Source organism: Lutra lutra, chromosome 10 (assembly GCF_902655055.1).
Source record: "Lutra lutra chromosome 10, mLutLut1.2, whole genome shotgun sequence".
Taxonomy (NCBI): domain Eukaryota; kingdom Metazoa; phylum Chordata; class Mammalia; order Carnivora; family Mustelidae; genus Lutra; species Lutra lutra.
Window position 1 is genome coordinate 51,465,238 of NC_062287.1, and position 19,083 is coordinate 51,484,320.

Sequence of the window (19,083 nt, forward strand, 5' to 3'; positions counted from 1 at the left end):
GCTGCTGGTGCTTCTCAGAATAGATCCACGTTTCACATCCCTGGCTGTGGACCTTTTGGTTTTGCAAACACTGTGCTCTGGAGTCTTGTTTGAAGGCTGCCTCGTCCAGTCCCATCCCACTAAAACTGAACCCTTCCTGGCTGAGTCCCACTGAGATTGCCGATGCCCCCAGTGGTAATGCTTATACCTTTTAGTGCTTATACCATCATGGTACCTTATACCATCTTCAGTGGTAGAAATCATGAAAGCAGTGGGTGCTGACCAAGACTGACCAGCAGGCCCCTGTGAGGTGATTGAGAAATGTGCTTCCCTAGAATGCTCGCAAGATTGGGAATGGGGTCTCTGCTTTGCAGATGAGGAAGCTGAAGCTCAGAGACGTTAAATGACTTTCTCTGTGTCATACAGCCGTCTGAGTCAGAAGCGGGCTTCGCTCACGGGTCGGACCCATGCTGTCTCTGAAAATCTTCTGGCCACCAGCTCCAGTCTGGCTCTGACACACAGAGTAGACAGCCAGGGATTGCTTGTTGAACGAAAGGGCGAGCGAGACGCTTCCGGAGGTGGGGTAGAGAGTGGTGTTTCAAGAAGACCTGACTTGCTTGGATATTAAAAATTACAAAGCCCTCTCACATGGCTCTTGTGGGCCTGATTGAAAAGAAATGATGGTCTCCTACCTCGTGAATTCTTATTGGACTTGTCATGCTTTTAGGCAAATCCTAAAACTGTTATTATCTCTTGCACAACCCAGAAAGCTGCCTCGTTCTGAGAGCAGCTTGGTGTAGCATGTCCCTGGGCACCTGCAGAGGACGTGGCTGTGGGGAGGCCGTCCGGATGAGGACACAGTTGGCCTTGCGAAGGCCAGTTAATGCATCAGGGTGTCACTCTGGAGCCCACCAAGCCGCGGGAGGTTGTTAGATCATTAGGGCCGGGACCTTGTGGCTAGAGTACAATTTTCTCATCCTAAATTGCTTCATACCTGAAATGCTTCATTTTTGCAATCTCACACATGCACAAAATGAGATCTAACTGACAGAGAGAAAAAGGAGCAAACCTCCCGACTCTGAAATACCCAGAAGAAAGCTAAAGTGAACATGTTTTCGGGACCTAATCAGCAGCAGAAGTCTGGGGGAAAAAAAAATCTGAGCACCAACAATGATGAAGTTGGAAACTGCACGGTCCTCAGGGGAGAGCGCCTCCTCACTCAGACAGCTGGCGGCAACCTGGCCAGCTTTGCCTGGGTCAACAGAGGCTGTTGAAATCAGCTCCCCTGGCTGAAGAAGCGATACTCAGAGCTCAGGAAGCACCTCTGAGCCACAGAGTTGCTGGAACCTGGTGAGCAGGAACTGCCAGAAAGGTGGCATTACCCTGTGCTGTCAACAGCCCCACTTTGTGGGTCATTGGTGCCCTTCCCTTGCAGGTGCTGACCCACTCAGGCCTCGAGTCCATCTTGATACAGTGGGAAACCCATCAGGACTCAGTTCTCCCCATAGGTGGAGCCTGGAAGCTCAATACCCTTTATCCAACCACAGAGTGCTTGGACCACGTGCCTCAAAGGAAAGCTCCAGTAAATAGCGAGAGGGGCTCACTTAGTGTGGGGGTTTAGGGCTTTTTGGAGGAGATAGTGTTTATGCTGAGAAGCCTGAAGGATAAATTTGGGTTAGCCAGCAAAGAGAGAGGAGCAAACAACTTTCCAGGCAGACGGAACAGCACATCCAGGGCCTTGAATTGGGAAGAAGAATGACCCATTTGAGGAACTGCAAGGAAGTCAGTGTGACTAAGTACAGAGACGGAAGGGGAGATGGATGTATCAAGAGGGACCCAAGTAGCACAGAAACTGGGTCCTGGAAGCAGCCTTTTTGGGCACAGGTGCACACTCTGGACTTTGGATTTGATCTTGAATGGGATAGGAAGCTGTCAAAGAGCTTTAGGCAGTGGGGATGATTTGATTTGCATTTTTAAAAAGTCCCTCTAGTTTCTGGACACTGAGAGAATTGGAGGAGAGGATATAGGCAGCAATTAGGAAGCTATGGCGGAAGTTCCGGTGAGGGGTGATGGTGGCTCAGTGAGGGTCATGGTGCTGGAGAGGGAGAATTGTGAGCAAGAGCAGATGTAAGGTCTACTTAGGAAATAGGACAGGTGGGACTTGGTGACTGGTGGGAAGAACGTGCAGGGAGGTGTCAGGACAGGCCTCCAGATTTCTGGTGGGGCAACAGTACCTGGCAGTGCCATTTACTGTGATGGACCTCACTGGAAGTAAGCTAAAAATTAAAGTCAAGGCAGAAGGCCAATGGCAAGCTCTATGTACCAAACAGTAAAAAGGCTAACACCCAACCAAGCGATGGGCAAGGGGCTGTGAACATGCCTTTCCTAAAGCATGCAAATGGCCAAGAGGCATAGAAACAGATGTTCAACTGATACCCAAAAACACAGACTAAAATAACTAGGCTCCATTTAACTATCACACTGATAAAGATAAAAAAGCACATTAATGCCTAAAACTGATGAGATCATGAGGAATTGGCATGCATCTATGCTGCCAGTGGAAATTGAAAGTGATACCATCTTTTGTGGGGGGCAGTTAAAAATTTCTTAAAAATGTCAAGCAATTGAGTCACGATCTCAGGGTTGTGGGATGGATCCCCACCTCGGGCTCTGAGTTCCGCGTGGAATCTCTTTGGGATTCTCTCGCTCCCTCTGCCCTGCCCCTGCTCCCCTGCTCATTCACTCTCTCTCTCAAAATAAATAAATAAAATCTTTTGTTAAAAAATATCAAGAAATAAAGGGGAGCCTAGCTGGCTCAATCAGTAGAGCGTGTGACGCTTGATCTCCAGGTCATGAGTTCGAGCCCCATGCTGGGTGTAGAGATGACTTAAAAATAAAATCTTTTTCAAAAAAATGTTAACTAGTAGAGTGCCTGGGTGGCTCAGTTGGTTAAGCATCTGGCTCTCGATTTCAGCCCAGATCATGATTTCGGGGTCCTGAGGTCATGCCCCGCATGGGGGCTCTGCAGTCAACCTGGAGTCCGCTTAGGATTCTTTCCTTCCTCCTCTCCCTCTCCTTTCCCCCTTAGCCTCCACCTCCTCACTGTCTCTCTCTTTCTCTTTCTCTCTAAAATAAGTAAATAAAATCTTTTTAAAAAAACTGTTGAGCAATATAGTCTAAGTATACAATCAAGTAACCACACGGAGATATATGTACAAAAATATTAGAGTATTTCCACTAGTGAAAAAAGGAAAACACCTGTATGTTCATGAGTAGGGATTAATTGTGCCTTTATGTGACCCTTTAAAAAAGATAAACAGGGGCGCCTGGGTGGCTCAGCGGGTTGAGCCGCTGCCTTCGGCTCGGGTCATGATCTCGGGGTCCTGGGATCGAGCCCCGCATCGGGCTCTCTGCTCAGTGGGGAGCCTGCTTCTTCCTCTCTCTCTGCCTGCCTCTCTGCCTGCTTGTGATCTCTCTCTGTCAAATGAATAAATAAAATCTTAAAAAAAATAAAATAAAAATAAAAAAGATAAACATTAGTGTGTATAATAGGATCCCACTTCGTTAAGTGTCTGGATGTGGATATATGAGGATGTGTTTGGGGGCATGTATGCAATGAGGGTTGGAAGGAAACCTGTCTAAAATCATATTGCTAGTCGTAGGTGAGTTTTTATTGTATTTAATAAATTTGGGTAAACAGAAAAATGATACTTTAGAAGAAGAGGAAAGAGTAACTGCTGCCTAACAGAGACTTTAATTAAAGTGTTGCTGGAAGGGAAGCCAAGTGAGGGTGACTCATCCTGACACAGGCTGGTGGGAGACTTCATGGAAGAGGTGTTGGCCCAGTAATGTAAAACCATTGCTTTCCTGTGTCTGCACGACTTTGTAGCTTGTATTCATGAAAAACAGGAGCTCTCCAGAAAGTCTGAGCCTCTTCTGCAGGCCTTTGAGTCTGTTTGCTCTCTGGTCATAAAAAATTCATACCAATTAATTTTAAACCAGATGACAGGAAACAGAAGCTTAGAACTCTGGAGAGATGCCTAATACCCAACACCCAATACCAGCTTCGATCAGTGCCCAGTACAGTCGCTCCACTTCTTTCTCCCACTTCCCATGACTTACTTGGGGTCTTATGCTCATTTGCAGTTGCAGTGGCATTCCTGGATATGCTGTTATCAACCCTTTCTGTTTCCTTGGTTACTATCTTGGATCTTTGAATAAAGAATCATTCTCACTTTACATTTTCTAAACTTGGTTTTAGAAATTCTGTAGCTTCTTACCCAAGTGCCCTTTTGGGAACATAAATATGCATTGATACAATCTAGTCACTTTATGGAAAAGTTGGAGACCTAACAAAACAGGGTGACCCTGCCTTGACTTGGAAACAGAACTTAATTGGGGCCTGATGACACAAAGTTGCAAATAGGGGGTGTGCCGAGGGGCAGAGAGGAAACTGAAAACACAGAGCCCAGGACTGGAAGTGAGCAAATGGGGGCCCCCAAGTTCCAGTTCCTTCAGTTCTGGGCCATGTGACCTCAGGCAACTTTCTTGACTTTCAGTAAGCATTAGATGCTTTTGATGTTTCAGCTTTGAGATTGGGCAGATTTACGTTCCAAGGACTGGCTGCAGCACTATGAGGGACCCCAAAATCAGCCTTCCCAAGAAAAAGTAGGGGCATCACTGGGAAGTGCAGAGACAAGCATTCTAAACTTCAAAAGTTATTTATTTTAGTGAGTATTAGAAAGAAAACATAAAAACAACACTTCAAACCTATGACTTCATAGAGATTTGTATATAGAATGGTCATGACTAAAAATTCCTTTAAGCTGTTAGCAACCATTTTTGCTATTAGAGAATCCATCTGGGTTGAAAGATTGCCTTTCAGTGGGCCTTGGGTTTGGGGGGGGGGGGAGGAAATAAAGTGCAGCAGAAACTTTTTAAGAAAAAATCCGTTAAAATAAATGTAGGCAAAAAATATGTATCAACTTGGAAATATTAGTACATGATAGTAGAGGGGAGACATCACTACAACAAAAATTGAGCAAGTGGTGCCAACATGATTGCACTGAGTCTTGGATGGACCTCAGGACCTCCCTTAGTTGCCGTTTTCTTGTCTAGAAGATCTCAGGTATTATCAGCTCAACAGTATGGACCCATTGTCATGTAATAGGGACTCAAATATATGTGTTTTTTTTTTTTAATTTTAATTTTTTAAATTTTTATTTCCCTTAGCCTTGTGTTTTTAAGGTAAAAGAGATCTCTGAGATGGGCCAGTCAGGATTCCTTATTATGCAGATGAGGTAACTGAACCCAGACTCCAGGAAGACCAGCCCAGGGCCCCTGCTGTCACTGGCTTCTTGCTCCCCTGGGCTCTGCTGTGCACAGTGCCTGCCAGACACCTGACCAGGGCCCAGGAGTCTTGGAGAAGTTGACAAAGCTGATGTCGGAATGAAAAAAGAGTTAATAATGTGGATAACAGTCATGGTGTAATACTGGGAATCCCAAGGGGGATGATCTGCATGTGACTTTTCAGTTTAGTACACCTTTGTGGTCGCTGCTCTGCAAGATGATGAACTCTGTGCATTAGAAGAGAAAAATAGAAAAAAAATGCCCTAAATGTTGAGAGCAAGTATGTTGAGGTGGTGACATTTTGTTTGCTCTATTTCTCCTGGCATTTCGGTGGTCTTACATTTTTACATTTATGAAAAAGCAAAATAAGTGCCAGAATTAGGAAGGGCTGAATTTTCTGTACTGAGGGTTGAACATCATCGACGCTCTGTGTGATACATAACTATTAATTATCACACTTCATTTTTGCTATAATTCCTTTCCAGCCCCTGACCACTAGCAATTTCCCAGGTATGTGGGATCATAAGCCGCTAGTAACTGATACAAGGTATAAAAGCTCTGATGCATTTTAGTCCAGTGGTCTCAAGGGATTAATTGTGATCATCTTCTTGTTTTGCAGATGGAAAAACTGAGACTCAGAGAGGGCTAGTGATCTCCTGGACACTTGGTCAGTAGGTAAGTGATAAAGCTGCACGTAAGCTGGAAATGAGAAATACTGCCAATCTCCAACACCGAGATCTCCGCAGGCTCATTGTCCCGATCTCGTGACTTTTCTGATGTGTGCAGTTCAAGACAGGAAATAAGATGCATTGGTCTGAGGCATTTGGGTATGATTTGCACTGTAGTTTCTGTTTGTTTGCACTGTTGAGTTGGAATGTTTAACAAGCGAGTTTGTGAAGGCTTCCTGGGCGTTGCCTGCCTGTAGTGGATCTTCCTGGGGAATTGTATAGGGCTCATTAAAACCTGCCCTCGCTGTGGCTAGTTTGACATCACTGACACTTCCAGAGGCCCAAGAGTTCAGTGCATCTAGAACGGAGAGCCCGGGATGAGGGGGTGAGGGGAGCCTGGTTTCAGTCCCACCATCAGTTCTTCTGTGACCTTGAACAAAAGCCACTTAACTCACAGGTTTACTGGTCCTTTCAAACCATGTTTCCCCCAGAATATTTGGTGCCAGCTTTCTGGGCCAGGCACTGAGGATAACAAGAGACACACAACACAGGCTTTGCCCTGCGGGCACTCGCAGCCCGATTTATGAGCACCTCCATTTCCTCCTTACTGTCTCATCATGAAAATCTCTTACAACTGCTTTGGAGTTTACAGTCTGTAGGGCATTTTGTGATCTTCCCCCAAACTCCATAAGATGGAAAGAAGCTGTTTTTGCCATTTTGCCAAGAAGAAAGCCATGGCTTGGGGAAATTGGCAAGGCCATACAGTGAGGAAGGGTTAGAGCTGACCTTGAACCCTGATTTCCTAACTCTAAAGCATTTGTTTCTGGTAACAGCAAACTGTTCTACCTGATGATTTTAGCCTTTGAACCCTACCCCTTAGCGGTGAGCAAAGCACTGGGGAGACCAGCACCAGGAGGGAGCCCATGCTGGTGGAAGGATACTCTTTGGTTAAGGGGTACTTTGTTGTATCTAGCTGATTCTTCCAGAAAGCAGGGCCTTCTCTGACTGAGTGTGAAGGCAGCCCTAGGCTCTGGATAAGTTGATAGCCAGAAAAAAAATTATGCCCCCGGCGGAGGCCCAGGGCCACCTCCTCCAGGTGGCTGGTACTCAGCATATCAGAGAGAATTCACCCTGAGCCAGAAGGGCAGGGACCCCTTCTTCCACTGCAACCCTAATGAATGCTGTTGCTTCCCACCAAAGCTTGATGGTCCTGGTAGCTCCGGCTTTTGCAGAATTGCCTGGCCCCAGGCAAGACGTGGAGAATGGTATGGATTAGAGGTTGTGCTGTTTGTTTGTGGGGATGACAACTTGAGCATGAAGCTCTTGGGCTTCCTCAAAGTCTGCAATTTCAAAGGGTGCGTGAATAACCTCAGGGACCAGGTCGGGTTTTCTGCTTTCCAGTATGTGTGTATGTCATGAATTGTGGCTATCCTTGATGAAGATGTACTGACACGTGTGTGATATATGGAATGTGTGGGATTTATAGAGGGTTTATATGTGTGAGTGTGGGGTGTGCAGTCTGTAAGGAGTGTGTGTGTGTGTGTGTGTGTGTGTGTGCGCGTGCGCGTGCACACGCACACACTTAATCTCTAGGAAGCAATTTATACGAAAAAAAGAAACACTTACGGGTGTAATTTTTCAACAGGACCTAGAAATGTGCTTTTAATAAGTATCATTAAACTCTTATATTACAAGGGGGAAGCCAGCCTTTCTTTTATCCTGGCTTGGATCACACAGCTCTCCCTTGCCCTGTTCTTTGGTGTCAGATAAAAACTCTGACTATTTGTAGTGGTCTCTCCAAAGCTGTTTCTCCCCCTTCCTGCGCTACCCCCACCCCTGCCCTACCCCGCTGCTTGTCGGATCTCCCCGCTCAGACCCCGACACAGACAGGGCTGGTGTCAGGACTGACAGATGATACCTGCGGGTGTGCCTGGAATCTGAGCGTCCCGTGTCTCATGTTGTTCCAGCAGGAGACTTTGGGGTCTTTGTTTAGGAGGTGCTCTAAGCCGAGAGGGAGATCGGAGCTCCTTCCTTTCCCGGAGGGTCACTTACAGCCAGCGACACCCGGCAGTACTGTGTGTGTGCAAACCCTTTCCTTTATGGATTGGGTTTCCCCTTGTCTGACATGGGAGGAGGACAAGCTCTGCTGAAAGGTAGGTTTCGCTGTAGACTGAAAGCATTCTGCCAGGTCTCCTAAGAAACCTGGTTCCCAGAGTGATTATCTTTCCTGAGCTAGGAGTGAAGTGCTCTGTGACAGGAAGCTTGGCAGGCTTAGCAACAGGCTTATCAAGCCGTGTTGCTAGAATGTTCGTTCACATAAACAGGTCTGAGTCAGTGCAGTTTTGTTCCTTGTGCACGGGCTCGGTTCTGGGGCTGGTGTGTTCTGATTTGCGTGGCTCCTTTTCAGAGGTAGTACATTCTGTAAGGTACGCAGTTCTACCTGCGTCGTCCTTGTTCACTCCCACAGTACGCAGCATGGGGATACCCGGTGTGGGGTTGAGTGTGCAGCAGGGGGGTGGCCAGTGTTTGTGGTCGGTAGAGAAGCCACTGGCTGCGGGGGGCAGATGCCCCGGGTGTGGGTACTCGTGCCTTCTATAGAAGATAACAGACCCGCATTTGACTCCTAGCTTTACTGCGCCAACACACTCAATTTCTCTTTGTCCTGGTGGACCTACCCTACTTGGAATATTCTGCCTAGTTCTTGCTGGCAACTCCACTGGAGTGGCCAGCCTCTGGTCCCTGTGGCTCCAGCCATTGGCTCAGAACTGGCTCCACACCAGATGGGCCACTGAACATCACAGTGCTGCCACACATCCTGGGTGGATGTCCTTCCTTGACCTTTACACCTAGCCAGACAGACCCTCCAGGACTGGGACAATAGCCAACGTTAGCTCTTCCAACACCCTTAATCACCCTTAGTAAAAGACATTTATCGAATACCTTACTGTGCGCAGGGCACTATGGTAACATCTTAGATATACTTTCTTTTTTCTAATTTTTACATCCGTGTTTCCAGATAAACTATTTCAGAAAAGTTAACATGCCAGAGAGGAGAGTACTCAGGTACTGAGTGATAATGCTGGAATGTGAGTCCAGATATTTGGACCAAAAAGCTTATGCTTTTATCTTATATAAAGTGTGTAACACACAATGGCTAGCAAAAAAAATGGTTGTCATCTTTTAGTGATGGTGCTTTGAAGTCATTATTAGTAAAGCATTTCTCATAGTACATCCTAATTGTTGGCTGTGGTCTCCTCGCACTGAAATGTGAGGTTCTTGAGGGCAGAAACTGGAACCTTGGCCCCTAGCAGGATACAGAGTCTATGGCAACTAGCCATAAATATTGGAAAGATTAACTGTGTTAATAATGACCAAATCTCCTGATTGCTGACCTTATGCTAGGCAAAGAGCTAAGTGCTTTGTATATTTTATTTTGCTTACTTCTTAAAATAACACTCTAAGATAGATACTAATAGTATAACCATTTTCCACTAGAGAAAACAGAGGCTTGAAACATTTGGGTAACTTTTGCGGGTCATCCAGCTGGTGGGGGCACAACTGGGAGACCGGCTTACTGACCCGAGAACGTGGTGCTTGGTCACCATGTTTCACGTCACCTGGATGTTCTGGCTTCCCCTAGACGTCCCGGTGGACCACAGAGCCAGAGCCCGTGCCCGTGCCTCCTCCGGTAATACCCGAACTTGTGTCGCTCAAATCCAGTGCCTGTGGACCTGGGGCTTTAGGAAGTTTCCATTCAGGAGGGACAAAGTTAGTGAAGGCTGGGAGGCTACAGTCATGTGTCAAAGACAGTATGAAGAGCCACTAATAGCTAACAGGAAAGTAAACTGCATGTATAAGACACAAGTGGGACAAAGTCAACATCAGTAGGCATAGTCTTTTGAGGTCCATGGGGAACAGTGGTGAAGTGTTGCAGTGGCACTTTCCAGGGGAATTTCTTGGCTTGGCAACTACGCCTGCAGACTCGTTGGCAGGTGAGGCTGGGTAAGGGGAAAGGTCTTTGTGCATTGCTCTCAAGGGAGGGCTTGCCTTCTAGTACCTTCCCACAAGACCTCACAGGCCAATGATTTATTTCATCATGTGCAGCCTCATCTTATGCAAGCCGAAGAAATGGTCCTCCTCCTTCTTGCTGCAAGATAATTGACCCCTTGTGACTCTGTCCAAAGGCTAGCAGGGACATGTGTTTTTAAGGGAAAGGTTAGCAAGCACCAGGGAGGAGGATTTGAGCTGGGGAAGAGGGGGCTTGGAATGGCTCTGGGGGCTGCCAAGGCAGGACAGGATTCCAACTGTTGACTCAGGAGCAGGCTAGGGCTCCCTCCACACACCTCCCGGCTACATTTTGTGTCCCCGGAATCCGGTGAGGTGCACTGATGCCCTCTTCTAAATGCTCGAACAAGGTCAGCTGCTTTGGGAGACACAAGTGAACACTCTGCGGCCAAGAGAAAAGCAAGCAGAAAGACAATAGGATGACATAGCAGCGAAAGCCTTCATGCTTAAGTCTTTGGGTGGGCTTGTGGCTTTGCTCTTCTGGAGGCTGGACCTGTGCACCCCAAAGGCAGGTGCTACTGGGTCTGGGAGCTGGACCTGAGGTCCTTAACTCTTTCCTCCACAGCAGTGGCTTGGAAACCACTGTTGGCAGAGCCCTGGGGGCCCCATGGACTTCTCTCTGGGACTTGCTTTGGAGATAGGTGAACAGTTCTCTGTTGGCACCTGGGCCCCCTTCCGCCGATCCTTTTCTGGGTCCCACATGGGGCTTCTCTGTTGCCGAGCCTGACGTTCGCCGTCATGACTGTTCTGATGGGTCGCTGTCTGTATCATATCAGTTCTTAAATACTTTGAATTTCACTCCTACTCGCAAGCCTTCCTTTGTGCAGAGCCAGAATGCCCCATACCAGCCGCGTCCTGGCTCTGCCACACTGGGCTGCTGCCAGCCTCTCAGCTGCGGCTGCACAGAGCTGAAATGGTTTTTGCCTTCTAGAAGGGCCCTCGGTGCTTCCTCATCCCTCACAGGGCCTCAAAGTCACCCACCTGTCACTGGCCACCCAGCCACGTGGTGCTTGGCAATGTGCCTGTCTTTGCCACCACCACCAAAGTGAAGGTGTTGCTGTGGTGGTAGAACTGGGAGCAGGAGGTGGCATGTTCAGCCCTGGTCTCTGGCGTGTCCCTCCAACAGGCAGGGAGTGTGCTCTCCTGCCTGCCTGGGAACAGGACTTCCAGACTCACTTAGCTGCGCCTTTAGGGACAAATTCCTTCCTCCAATGAGAAGGATATGCCAGCTTCTCTGGCAGAATTCTTTGTGACTGCTTTTCTTCTTCTTCCCCTTTTCTTAAAAAAGAGCAAAAGGCATGGCAGAACTAATGTTACAGGAAAGAAAGTTCACGTACTTGGGACTCAGGCAAACAGATTTCTGTCCAGGCTCTGCTCCTCATTTGCTGTTTGACTTCGTGGAAATGGCTCAAGTTTCGGGCCTCAGTTTCCTTGTGTGGAAGATGAGAAGGATGGCAAAAATGACAACGGACATCTACCAGGGGCCTGGCAGAATTTTGAGCACTTACATGACAACTCCCCTGATGTAAGTAATGTTCGTCTCTCCTCACCTTGCAAAAGAGGACATTGAGACACAGAGTTACAGAGTGACTTTCCCAAGGTCACACAGCTAAATGGCAGAGTCCATACTCAAACGTAGGTAGCTGGGAGCGCAGCCTGTGCTCCAGACCTCTCCAGCTCTATCTCAGGGCTGTGTAAGGACCAACTCCTGAGTAATGTGGTTGGAGCTGAGAGTTCTTGTCTATAAGCCATCTCTGTTCTACTCTTATTCTATGTCTAAGGGAAAGAGAAAAAACCTCTTTCCATTCACTGAGCACCACGTGCTGGATACTATACTATGTGCTTTATATTCATGATCTCATTTAAATTTTCCAATTTCTCTCTCTCTCTCTCTTTTTAGAGAGAGCATGTGTGCACATTTGAGCAGGTGGGGGAGAGAGGCAGGGGGAGAAGGAGAGAATCTTAAGCAGACTCCATGCAGAGTTCACTTGGGGCTCGATCCCTGGACCCTGAGATCATGACCTGAGCTGAAATCAAGAATCGGACGCTTAGCTGACTGAGCCACCCATGTACAGCACCCCCCCCCACCCAATTTCTCTTTTTAATATTGTTCCAGTTGGACAGATGAGGGGACAACAGAATGGGCAGCCTTGTGACATAGTGAGCTCTCCATCAAAGGAATGATCCAAACAGGAACAAGATGGCCCCTTGGTGCGGTTGTACTGGGGATTGTGGCCCTGGATTGTTAGATCATCCCCTACATTCCACAGTGCTCTTCAGTGCTTGGCTCAGGATTTGAACAGTATCAAGTCCCCAGGATTTTGCCAGAGTAGAAAGGGGAGATGGGAAGGAGTCCCCTGAACTAATTGCAGTATCTCAGTATTTTCTAGAAAACACACACTGACCCCAAGAGAGAAGCAGAGGCCAGCTAAGTGGTTTCTGCCTGTGGCTGGAATCTGTATGACTAGCAGCCAAGAAACCCAGATTCTAGTCTTGATTCTGCAATTTGGTTGAGAAATCATTTACTCTCTCTATACCTTTTATTCAAAAGAAATAATGGTAACTCTAAAGAGTTACTGCGTCTATAAAATAACACACACACGTAACTTGAAAGCATCATGCCAGTGAGAGTTGTTAGCGTATACTGTTCTGCCTCTTGATGACACCTTCAGTTTACAACAGCTCCACGAATTGAATCAGGGACAAACGCTGTCTCTGCTAGGGTTAGAGGCTGGGAGGAAATGTGACTGAACACGAGCAGAATGGAGCCAGCCCTCATTTTAGATTAGACAGCCTCCAAGCTTCAAGCACAAATCTACGTCTACATAGGCAAGGAAAGAAAGAATGGAGAGCTCACCTTTGAGTTTCCTTGCAAACAAGAGAAAAAGGGAAAGCTGATAGAGGATGTGTTCTCATTGACTAACTAACGCCAGGTCTTTGGTGAGGAATAAATGCAGATGACGAGCTCCTAGCTAGGCATAGAGGGCTAGAGCTTGTGCAGGAATGGGAAATGCTTGATGTGTTAGGCTGGCTTCTTGGGACCAGACTCTAGGGAGATGTGCGTGCAGAGAGTTTGGTGGGCTTGCCACCAGGATCAGCACTTGTAAGGGAAGTAAGAGTGGATCAAAGGGGGAGTTGAACTTCAACAGATCACGACTCGGACATCGGACATCCACTGACCCCACGGGGAGCGCTGGAGCTGGGATGGCCCTTCAGTCACACCGCATTGAATCTGGGGGAGTTAGTCTCACTGCCCTCCGCAGCAGCCCCTGTGGGCTACCCCTGGGTGAGGCAGCTCTCTTGGCCAAGGGCCATTCCCAGAGAGGGACTCCACCAAGAGCTGTCAGCAGCCAACCGAAACAGTCCCTGCGCCTGGAGGAATGAGTGCTTCGTCCCAAAGGGCTTTATCTGGGCAGCACAGCCCAATACCCACCACACACAGCACGCGGGCTGCTCTTCCTCCCGCACGCCGACCGCAGACCTAGCTAGCTGAAACAGCTCTCTTTACCACCATGCTCAGATGAGGCCTCGGAATGTTTTTCAAATACAGTGCTTCAGATAAACATGATCAATCAGTTGGCATTGGCTGGTGAGAAGAAACCCACCTGCTACCTTTGGCCTCTACATCTGTAGGAGACGATTATTGATGGTGTAATAATAAATCTCCAGTGTTAGGATTGCTCTTCCAAGATCGAACAGTTGGCAAACTGTGGACAGTTTCGCTGACATGTCTAGTGGAAAATGTGGATCTTCTTGTCCTCTTCCTTATTACCTGCTCTGACTGCTCTGTCTGAGCTCTGACTTGCTTTCCTTTTACCCCTACTAAATGCAGTTTTCCCTAAGATTCATTTCCTTTTCGTCTCCCTCTCCCTCCCTTCCCCAGCTGTCTCTGTTTTTCACCACACATTCTTGCATCATCTCATCCATTCTTAACCATCAGCCCTCCTCAAGCATCCTTCTCTCACCTGGTTTTCACAGTCCCAGTCACCTGCCAAACCCGTCCATCTGATTAGCCTGTCTGGCCTTCAAAACAGCCGCACATGACATCTGGGTTTAGCTGGTGAAAAATGCTTCTAGATGCTTTGGAGGCCAGGATGCTTTCCGAAGGTGAGACATCTTGCAGGAGAGGACTGGGCTTTCTCTCAGGTCTGTAGGCTCCCCAAATCTGTGTTCTTTCTTTTATACCTTTGGGACACTTGTTGGGGGTGATCCCTTGATGACTTCAGGTCCCCCTTGTCATTGAATCTCGCCTGGCCGAGAGCTCTGCAGCCCTCATTTGCAGTCCTCTAAGTTATCATGAATCACCGCAGAGCGCTGGTGGATACCCTCCCCCGCTGGGTGGGTTCGAGACTCTGCTGTTTTCCCTGAATAGGGTAGTTAGGGAGCGCTGGGTACAGCCTGGTCCTTGGGCCTCCACTTGAGCAAACTCTGCAGATGTTGCAGCGGGGAGGAGCCGTGGTGATCACAGACTCACCGTTAGGGTCAGTAGGATGTGGCTGGCCCTGAAGCCAACAAATGCACTTGTTACGGCTTTTGATGAATGAGACCGTGGTCGGTCCAGCTGGCCAGCCATCGATAGCCTGGAAGCATTGCTGAGGGACCCACCTGGGTCTCTGTGCCGAGAGACTGGGCTCTCTCATCTGTCATCCTGCTCCTTTGAGGAAGTTGCATTTGATAAAGGGAGGCCCTTTGCTGTCACCTGAGGTCCGGTTGCATCAAAACCAGGGGCCAGTTAGGCTGTTGTGAAGGAGGACCGATAGAGGCCCCTATTCTCTGCCAGATAACCGCTAAGCCCATGGGATACAAAAAATAAAATAAGTGGCCCACCCCTTCATCCTGAAAATGCAAACTGATCAGTTTTTTTTTGTTTGTTTTCACGTTGTATAAGTGAATGACATGGGTCCCTGATGCTGTGAAGCTTCTGAGCTCTTACAGGCACTGTGTTGATTCTGCCCACTGCCCTTATGACTATGACTTCTTTGCGTAGGGAGAAATTTGGAATCCTTCTGGTGAGTGGAAAGGAGGCTCACTCCTCTCTGATACAGGTTTTCTGTGTGGTATTGGGCAGGGCACTTGACATCTTCGGTCATCTGTGTTACCTCAACGTCAGTGTAGAAAGAGGCCACTGCAATGCCTCAAGAGCCTACTACTGGGGAAGCTCCTTGTATAATGCCCTGTACACAGAAGGTGCTCTATAAATGATACCATGTTTTCCTTCCCCACCCCCAGCTTATGACTTAGTGAGATCAGTGGAGAAGTATTTACCAGACATTGATGACCTACAGAGCTTGAATATTTCCCCCAAGGAATGCTGTAAATCTTTGTTGGGTGACCCATGCCTGAACTGGTTCCTGGGTCTCCATCTGGCGTGTTTCTCAATGGACTCCTGGGGGCACAGGTTGCATACTCAATACCTCTGACCAGCCCGGACATGGAGAGAACTCCTCTTCATTTTCTTCACTCCACCCCTCCCGGTGTTCCTTTTTAGTGGGATTTAGCCAGGATTGCTCAGAAGAGGTGGCAAACAGAGAAGGTCCTGTACCATGAACTGGCTTTATGAAAACAGAACACTCTCTTGACCTCTCTAAGACTTGGTCTTCACATATATCAAGTATGGTGGTAATACTTTCCTTGCTGACATTCCCCGAGGGCAGCATGGGACAGTACACATGAGACACACTACAGAACAAATTTGTGATCTGCGATTATGGATGTTGTCATTCTTCTGTGGATTGCCATCTCTTCACCCGGCCCCAGTCCCTCCCAACACAAGCTTCCAAATACATTTGGTCTCTGCCGATAACTTGTCCAGCAAGCTGTTTGTGGATATCTTTGCTTTGACCCTTCTCAATGAACTTGTTTTGGTTATTTATGTCTGTCTTCTCTTAAACTCCAAGATATTTAAGAACTAGGTCCAATCTTAGTTCATCAGTATCCCTGTATGTAACAGATGCTCCATAATTATTTGAATAAATAAATGAAGATGAAACATAATGAACACTGTGGGTATTTGCCACATATGTGCTCTGTGTATGTAAGGCCTCTTGGGATCCACACAGTGGCCCAACAAAGTTGGTATTATTCCACTCCCAAGAAAAGGAAATCAAGGCCCGGGGAGGTGAAGTCTTAATCAAGAGTACACAGTCTAGCGAAGTGAGAGTGACTAGCAGAGTGAGGCATGACAGCCTCAGAGCCCTGGGCTCCCAAGCTGGTTGTCTTCTCTACTGGACTCTCTCTCCCTCCTTTTTGCTTGCCATTGCCAGACAACATTAAAACAACAATAACAGGAAAAAAAAATAGAATTACCTTCCATCTCACCACTTCTAGCAAGTCAGCTGCTTCCACTTTCCATGTTCCCCATAGTCTCTTTCATGCATGTGTTTTTTTTTATAACAGCATTATTGAGATATAATTCACATGCCATGAAATTCACCCTTTCAAAATTGTACAATTCAGTGTTTTCTAGTATATTCACAGAGTTGTGCCACGATCACCACTATCTAATTTTAGAACATTTCATTATCCCCCAAAGAAACCCCATTTTCATTAGCAGTCACTCCCCATTTCCTGATCCCCCGACCCCTGCCAGCCACTAACACTACTGTCTCTCTCCATGGACTTGCTTATGCCCGACATTTTACTTAAATAGAATCACTTAATACATTACCTTTGTATCTGATTTCTTGCTTTAGCATAATGTTTTCAAGATTCATCCATGTTGTGGCATGTATGAGTACTTCATTCCTTTTTATTGCTGACTAATTCACGTACATGCATATACCCATGTGTGTGCACATGCGCGCGCACACACACACACACATTTTTTTTTTAAAGATTTTATTTATTTATTTGACAGAGAGAGACAGTGAGTGAGAGAGGGAGCTCTGGCAGGGGGTGTGGGTGCCGGAGAAGAAGTCTTCCTGCTGAGCAGGGAGCCGGATGCAGGGTCATGACCTGAGCTGAAGGCAGATGCTTAAGGACTGAGCCACCCAGACACCCCCGCCCCGTTTCATTTGCCCATTTGTCAGTTGATGGCTATTCGGATTATTTGTACTTTTTAGCCATTATGAACAATGCTGCTATGAACATTTGTGTACAAGGGGCCGTGTGAACAATGGATTTTTAGTTCTTTGGGGTACATACCTAGAAGTAATATGGCTGAGTCATACGATGAATGTTTTCAGGAGCTGCAGTCTGTTTTCAAAAGTAGCTGTACCATTTTACAGCCCCACCAGAAATGTATGAAGTTTCCAATTGTTTTCACATTCCTTCCAACACTTTTTATGTCTCTCCTCTTTTCTAACCATCCTTATGGGTTTGCAGTGACATCTCATGTGGCTTTGATTCAGATCTCCCTAACGACTAATGACGTTCAGCATCTGTACTTGCCCTTATTGGCCACTTTTATACCTTCTTTAGAGAAATGTTTACTCAAGTCCTTTGCTCATTTCTTAAGTGGGTTACTTTTTTTTTTTATTGTTGAGTTACAAGGGTTCTTTTTCTATATTTTGGATATAAGCCACTCTTCTTATATATGGTCTGCTAATATTTTCTCCCATTCTGTGAGTTGTCTTTTCACTTTCTTGATAATGTTATTTGAAACACAAAAGTTTTTAATTTGATGAAGTCTAGTTTTGTTTTGGTTTTTTATTTTGGAGTCACCCGTATCACATCTAAGAAACCATTGCTAAACCCACAGTCATGAAGACTGGATCCTATGTGTTCATCTAAGAATTCTATAGTTTTATTTCTGACATGGAAGTTCACGAGCCACCTCGAGTTGATCGTTGTATCTTGTGTGAGGTACGTGACCAACTTCATTGTTTCTGCATGTGCACAGCCAGTTGTCCCAGCACCATTTGTTGAAAAGGCTGTTCACTCCTCATTGGGTTGACTTGGTGCTCTTGTCAAAAATCAACTGATGATAAATGTGAGTGTTTATTTATGGACTCGCAGCTCCATTCCATTGGCGCGTTGATCTGGATGTCTATCCTGATGCCAGTATCACACTGCTTTGATTCCTATAGCTTCGTAGTAGGTTTGAAATTGAGATTTTTATGGATCCTCCAACTTTGTTCTTTTTTAAGACTGTTTTGGTATTCAGCATCTTGCATTTATATATGAATAAAGACAAATGATTTTGGTATAATAATCTTGTATCCTGCAACCTTGCTGAACTTGTTTATTAGTTCCAGTAGTTCTTGTGGATTCATTAGGATTTTCTATATACAAGATCTTATCATTTGTCTGTGAATGGAGATAGCTTTATTTCTCCCTTTTCCTAATCTGGATGCTTATTTGTTTATTTATTTATTTTATTTAAAAAAAAAAGATTTTATTTATGTATTTGACAGACAGCGATCACAAATAGACAGTGAGGCAGGCAGAGAAAAAGGAGGAAACAGGCTCTGCTGAGTAGAGAGCCCGATGTGGGGCTCGATCCCAGAACCCTGAGATCATGACCTGAGCCAAAGGCAGAGTGTAACCCACTGAGCCACCCAGGTGCCCCTTTTCTTAAATTTTTTTGGCTAATTTCGCTGGCTAGAGCCTCCAGTATAGTATTGAATAGAAGGGGTGAGAGCACACAGCTTGTTTTGTTTCTAATCTTAGAGGGAAATTTTCAGTCTTTCACCATTAACTCCAATGTTAACTGTGAACTTTTTTTTTTTCTTTTTAAACCTGGACTTTTAAAAGATGACCTTTATCTAGTTGAGGATTCCTTATTTTCATAGTTTGTTAAATTTTTTTTTCATGAAAGGGTTAGATTTTGTCCAATGCTTTCTTGTGTCTTTTGACAGGATTTTGATGTTTTTTTAGAAGCAGAACTGAAACAAGATTTGGCAACAAAGGTCAGGTCTAGACATTTTCGAATTGTCCCTGAATGACATGCAGATCTCCTAGGGCCTTGTCATTGCACATCCTCCAATCCTCTGGACCTTGTCTTCCCTTCCATGCCCCTGGAAGGACCATCACCCCAGCTCACTAGGAGGTCAGACTCAAAAATACTGAATTCTGGTCCTGA

General features: G+C 46.4%; 1 protein-coding gene across 4 annotated transcripts in view; it reads left to right on the top strand.

The window, feature by feature from the left end:
- The window catches only part of TENM4 (teneurin transmembrane protein 4), a 2,938,802-nt gene that overhangs the window by 2,354,114 nt on the left and 565,605 nt on the right, over positions 1–19,083 (top strand). For all 4 annotated transcript variants that reach the window (XM_047690277.1, XM_047690278.1, XM_047690280.1 and 1 more), the window contains one exon: positions 5,948–6,003. The gene's annotated coding sequence lies outside the window, so the exon portion shown is untranslated. The remainder of the gene's footprint in view (positions 1–5,947; positions 6,004–19,083) is intronic.